The sequence below is a fragment of the Rutidosis leptorrhynchoides genome, chromosome 8 (genome assembly GCF_046630445.1).
Source record: "Rutidosis leptorrhynchoides isolate AG116_Rl617_1_P2 chromosome 8, CSIRO_AGI_Rlap_v1, whole genome shotgun sequence".
In the NCBI taxonomy this organism is placed as follows: domain Eukaryota; kingdom Viridiplantae; phylum Streptophyta; class Magnoliopsida; order Asterales; family Asteraceae; genus Rutidosis; species Rutidosis leptorrhynchoides.
In genome coordinates, this window is record NC_092340.1 from 354,370,151 (window position 1) to 354,377,124 (window position 6,974).

The following is a 6,974-nucleotide window of genomic DNA, read 5'->3' on the forward strand; positions in this document are numbered from 1 at the left end:
TTAATTGTCCTTTGTCCTGGATTATTCGATATGTCCATACGGATTTGTCCATAATAGTCCATCAGTCATAATCATAAAGTGCAAAAGTCTTCGTCAAATTATTCTTATTCCCGAAGTCAAATATTCCAACTAATTGGGGATTCGAATTGTAACAAGGTCTTAATACTTTGTTTAATGAATACACCAGGTTATCGACTGCGTGTAGACCAAGGTTTTACTACTTTGTTAACAATTACACCAATTACCCTTGAATGTAATCCACCCCTGTTTCAACAAGTCTATTAACTATTAATCCAGTTCCGTGTCCGGTAAAATGAACAATTATTGGTATTTATAGATATCCCGCCCACCGTACCCAGTCAAGCGTATGTGGTTATATATAAATACGTCAAATTATAAGTCTATATATTAAATCAACGAGGTATCATTTAGTTAATATAAAACCCATTAATAGCCCATAGTCTAATTTCCACAAGTGTCGTTCTTTTATCCAAACCCCAATTATGGTTCAAAGCCCAATTACCCCGTCTTAATATTTTAGCCCAACATCATGATTACTTCGTCTTAAATAAGCATAATAATAACTTAGCTACGAGACATTAAATTAAAAATAACATTAACCATAACTTACAGTGATTAAAAATAGCGTAGCGTTACACGGACAGAATTTCGACTTACACCCTTACAACATTCACTAACATACCCTTATTATTAGAATTTAAAATTAAAATTAAAATTAAAATATAATATATATATATATATATATATTTACGTATATGAATGAGAAGAGAAAAAGATGGATATATATTTTAAAACTGAGCCAAAACACGCGAATTTATAGCATGTGGCCTGGATTTCAGGGCCATGCGATCGCATGGAAAATAAGCCTACAGGCCATGCGATCGTATGGAGGTAGGTATCAGCTCACACTCCTTTGTTTTCTTGTTTGCCGACGTTTATAATATATAAATAATTTTAAGAATTAATTATATATTATATTATATTCATGTGCATAGTTGACTTGTAATTTTTAGTCCGTTGCATCGAGCGTTGAGATTTGACTCTGGTCCAGGTTCCGGTTTTTTGAACGTCCTTGCGTATAATTTAATATCTTGTACTTTGCGTTTCGCGTCTTGTACTCTTGTAATTTTGAGACGTTTCTTATCAATAATTGGAACCACTTTGATTGTACTTTGTACTTTTGAGCTTTTTGGTCGTTTGCGTCTTCAATTCGTCGAATTTGTCTTTTGTCTTCACCTTTTATTATTTAAACGAATATCACTTGTAAATAGAACAATTGCAACTAAAAGCTTGTCTTTCTTGAGGGATAATGCTATTAAATATATGTTCGTTTTTAGCATTATCAGAAATCAAGTGTGAAATGAATGGGTTAAGCTTGGTATTTATAGGAAATGAGGGTGTGGGAGGGGTATCAAAACCGTAGGTAGGGAGGGGGACAAGTGGGGGACAACTTTTGCTTTTTGGTTAATGGTTGTCTAAAGTTAGTGCTTATGTTAGGATCTCATGCAACATTAAGGATAATGCTTAACAAAAATGTTAGTATGTTCCCTCTAATAAATGGACATTTGTCTTTCATTATTATGGGTCACTAACTTATTATAATTGGGCTAATTAAATAGTCCACTAGGTAGTGTAGGGTGGGCTAAGGTCCAACAAGGTAGAAAGTCCAACAAGACTAACTAGTGTGTTCTAGTAAATTACTAAGCGTAATTAAGCATCCAAAAACCCAAGTAATTATTATTATAAAATAACAATTAGTATTATGTAGTCATAATATTCCGATTATGATCAAAGTTAAACGTGTACCAAGTTCATAGCTCGTTTCAAACGTCAAGTGACAGCAACGGTCGTAAAAGTATCCGGGGATCAAGTTAAGTGATTACACACTTAATAGCATATTGTAAGATATTAATGAAAGTAATTAATCATTAAATAAGATCCCAGAGCATAAACTAGCTCAGTATGCACATATACGCAGTTTCGTGAAAGCACAAAGCGCAAAAGCAAGTCGAAAAGGATAGGTCGTTACATTACCCACCTGTTAAAGAAAATTTTGTCCCAAAATTTTGATGAGTGACCAACAATGGTACCGTTTTTGAATAAGAAGGAGCGTATCAAAGTTCCGAGAGTCTCGTGGGCTCAGAAGTGAGTTATTTACCTTGAAAGGTACTTGGGCGTACAAAAGTAAGAATAGGTATATGTCATTAACTAAGTCTCTTGTTCTAAGAGATCAATGAATTGATTTCATTTCTGGTTAACATGTGTATGTCATCTGAATATATATACCCACAAATGGAAAGATGATGCTTTTAGCCTTACAGGTATCTTCAGTAAGCTGGATGCATGAAATGCATCATGAATGTTACCAAACTCCTCTAAAACATTGGGCGCTTATGTCACAATACAAAGCTGACAGGTAAAATGGAAAACATGGTGATCTCAACCATGCGATTTGATATCTAGATAGTGTTAGCTACGGATTTTACTAACCCCTTGATTTCAAAAGGAGACCATAGGCATAAAGAACCCGATATTTTAAGAACGTTTCATTTGACTAAATGAATTGAAATTTTAGCTGAAAGTGACTAATCGGACTTATATGCAATGCAAGCCATAATTATTTATAGTGTCTTCAGGATGGTCTGAACGAATAATAAAGGATATCACCCAGTTTACCATAATGCAGGTAAACTTATCCTTAGATGGAATGAAAGCACAGTCCCATAATGTAACTTTATCCTTTCAGTTATATGTTGAAGTTAGGGTTAACATTAACTAGAACATCATATAGTTGTAATCAACGAAGGAAGGAATGTGTAGAGTAACCACATCAGTGTCGTAGATGTTTTAAACAGTCCCCTCCAAGAGGATAACAAGATTCATAGATTCCTAAAGAATTTTACACTACAATTTCGAAAGAAAATCGCACGAAAGGTGTGATCTTTGAACGAGAGTGAACTCTCCAAGTGGTTCATCCTGAATTTGTCCTTATACTTAAGGGGATGCGCGGATGAGAAGATACATGAACTCTTAGTCCTACAGAATGTTTTACTCTACGTGAAAAGAATCTCCAAAAATGATTCCTTGTACCTCAATATACTGATTCATAGAGATGATGTTTACGAGGGTGTTGCGATTAATTGTGAAACATTAAGAGTAGAAATCCATCTAGTGCCTTTCCTACGATAGGGTGACCACTAAGTGTACCTCAGAAAACTGATTTATCGGCCCGCATTTTTGCTAAGTCTAACCTTAAAAGGAACATTTTATGAGCGCAAAGATTTTCTAACAAATTTTATAAGACTGCCACCCAAAGTGGCTCAAGAGTTTTTAACAAAGATCTTAATCGTAAGCTTCATCCCTAAATGGAGGATGAGAAGAAGTGTGATCCATACATGGTGTAGACTAATACAAAAATCTTTAATGAAATCAACCAGGGAAGTTTTGAAAAACCTTTAAACGTTTGATGTGATAACATAAACGGAACGAAGTTCCTAGTAGATTTAGAAGTATGTACAACGTGTACCATTTTGCACAAAACTATTTGACTTAAGTTAAATAAATCGATAAAGGAGCGATTAAAATTTTTTTTTTGAAGGTATAACTTAGTATGTACTAACCCAAAATGAGTAAGGGTAAATTTATTAACTTAATTATATACATACGTATATGGTTTTATAAATCACATAAGTGACAGAAAAATTTTATTACTTTCATTTGTCCATAAATCCCGTGAGGACCGCACAAATAAACAACGTGTAAAAATCAACGTATAAAATTTTTGATAAACATAATTTTTCGCATTTTAGAGGTTACGAGTTGAAAAAGATCGAGTGAAAAATCTTTGAATCACCGGGTGACATGTTACTAGCTAATGAAAACTAATGAATTAAATGTAGTTTTGATAATTATCAGGTCACAAGTCTTTGGGCTAAAAAGTTCGAAGCCGTTGCTAAAAGTGAGGTATGTAGGATAGAGCATGAGGATGAGAAGTTAATCGCTTCTTGACTTTGTGAAATGCCAAACAGGTTATGACTAATACTAAAGTCAGAATACTGATGGTGTTAGTACCGCTAGATAAGAGTCCCTTGGAATAAGTCAGGGCATAGAGTTATGTAAGAAAGAGCATCGTTCCAACAGGTGTGGCAAATGAGATTTCCTGGGGTAACACAATAATTTTGAATGGTTTAAGTGTTAGTGGATGCCCAAAGGCTTTGCATGGCGTGGCAGTAAGTGCCTTCATCACATACACACATACACACACACCCACATGAATCTTTCAATTTCGACGGTTGTCAATCTTCGTGATGACTCGGATACGAATAAGCAACGAAAAAGTTTATATAATAAGCAACGAAAATTTTATAAAAATTGTTTAAGGTGACAATGTAAGAAAAGAAACGAAGTCATAGTAATCTAGGGTTATGTACAACCCTTACCATTCAAAGTAAAATATCTTTTGAATAAAAGATTCGATTTGTAAAAGTGAAAGTAAAATTTCATGTAACACCCTGAATTTTGTGCGTCAGGAAATGTTCCTGAAAGTGTCAGAAAATGTGTGCACCAGAAAGCGCCACAAAAGGTCTACCTAACACTTATGCATTTTCAGAATTTACATCAGAATCAGGATTAGTCAGAATCAGTCACTGAACTTCAGAATCTGTTTAGACCCTTGTGCGCGCCGCGCACCCCACCTGGGACAGTTTTCTGCCTTTTTCTATTTTGAGTTAAATGAGGGCCTTTTTGATCTTTTCACTTGAGGACGGATCTGTAGCCTTATTATCAGACTTGGATCCAATTTTGGATCACTTTTACATCCACAAACACTCTCATCTATCTTAGAGAGAGAGAGAGAGAGAGAGAGAGAGAGAGAGAGAGAGAGATTTGGGGTTTTGGAGAAGAAGAAGCTTGAATTGATCAAAAGCTCGGGTGTTAATGTTGTTCATCTCGTTCTTGGCTACGTTTTGGTTGTGGTGGTAAGCTCTAACTCCTAATTTAATTGTAAGATTCTTGTTTATGTTTAGGGTTTGAGCTTGTTGGGGGTTCTAAACCCCATTTCTCATGAAATTAGGGGTTTTTGTTGTATTACTAGTGTAAGTAAACCCGATTATTGTGGGTTTAGGGTTTGATGACGAATTTGGAAGTATTCTTCATGGTATGGGTGTTAATTCACTAGATTGTAAGTGTGTTGGTGTTTTAGATGTTCATAAGAACATGTTTGCTAGTCTAGATGGGTGTTAACCTTGATTTGGTGTCAAACTAAGTTTTGAGTCAAGATTTGAAGAGTCAAGATTTGAAGAATCAAGTATGTAAATGCTTGGTTCATGCGTTAAATGGTGTTTTGCAAAGTTAATCACTAGCCGTTAGTGATTAAGGATGTTTTCGAGACTTATGTCAAATGGGTGAATTGAATTAGGTCAAATTTGGTAATGACATTAATTTTGGATTAATTGGATGATAAGCACTTTTGTTAAGTGTTAAATGGCGTTTGAAATGATTACTACCTAAGTAGTAATTTAGTGTTAAGACCTAGGTTAGTTTAAATGGTGACAAGTATAATTTAGGTTAAATTGTACTTGTTTGATGGGTCGGAATTATCACCCGTAGTGGCAATTGGGTTGAGCTCATTAGGAGATAAATGGGCGGGGTCAAACGAGCAAGGTAAGATCCCTCGACCATGGGATGTGAGTGTTGAGTTCTCTTTTAGAGAATTGTTATTTATGTGTATTTGTACCTATATGTGTATTATAGGTAAAGGTTTGCTCGGTTGCGTTTGGAGGCGGTTTACATACATGACTTGTGCGGGCATTTCGAGGTGAGTGGAGTAATTATACATGTATGTATATAGTGTATTTATTTGTTTGCTATGTTACGAACCACGGAGCCAGTAGTGACATAGTATGTGCGATTGTGCTATGATGTGAACCACGGAGCCGGTAACATCATGGTACGTGTGTTGTAGTGTGAACCACGGAGCCGGTAGCACTATAGCACGAGTCGTTAAAGTGTGAACCATGGAGCCGGTAGCACTATAAAAGAGTATGACTCGAGTTGAAATGATAACCACGGAGCCGATAGCATCAAAGTGTGAACCACGGAGCCGGTAGCACTATAAAATGAGGTGTGAACCAGGGAGCCGGTAGCACCGAAGTGTGAACCACAGAGCAGGTAGCACTATAAAAGAGTATGACTCGAGTTGTGATGTCAACCATGGAGCCGGTAGCATTAAAGTGTGAACCACGGAGCCAATAGCACTATAAAATGAGGTGTGAACCATGGAGCCGGTAGCACCGAAGTGTGAACCACGGAGCAGGTAGCATTATAAAAGAGTATGACTCAAATGTGTAGTGACGTGAACCACGGAGCAGGTAGCGTCATAGCATTGCGTATGGTGTGAACCACAGAGCCGGTAGCACCATGACGCGTTTATGGTTAACCATATAGTTGTGTATGTGTTGTTGTATAGTATAATATATTATTTTGGAGTATATGCTATTGTTTATGCTAGTTGCGGTAATGGAGGTTATTAGCTTTATACTTGGAGTTCGTATGCTAATATTGTATTGCTAGCATGTTTGCGGTATGTGAGTAGGTGGTTGCAAGTAGGTATATTATATATGTATGTGTATACTTACTGCACTCACTAAGCGTTAGCTTACCCCTCTCGTTGTTTACCTTTTTCAGATATTGTGTTATGAGGCTAGCTAGTTGTTAGACTAGTTGCGTAGGAGCGCTTGGGCTCGATGGGGTAGCTTTTGGATATATGGACGCGGATTAGGGATTTGGTAGTCCCCGGGATTATGCTCTTGGTATCGGGTTGGGTTATAGAGTCCTAACTCGTCTAAATGTAAATTGGGATTGAAACTTGTATGTTGTACGAAAGTCGTAAAACGGCAGATGTGGGCCCTGTGTTGTAAAACTCATTTTATTATTGGAATGTGTTAGTTTTATCT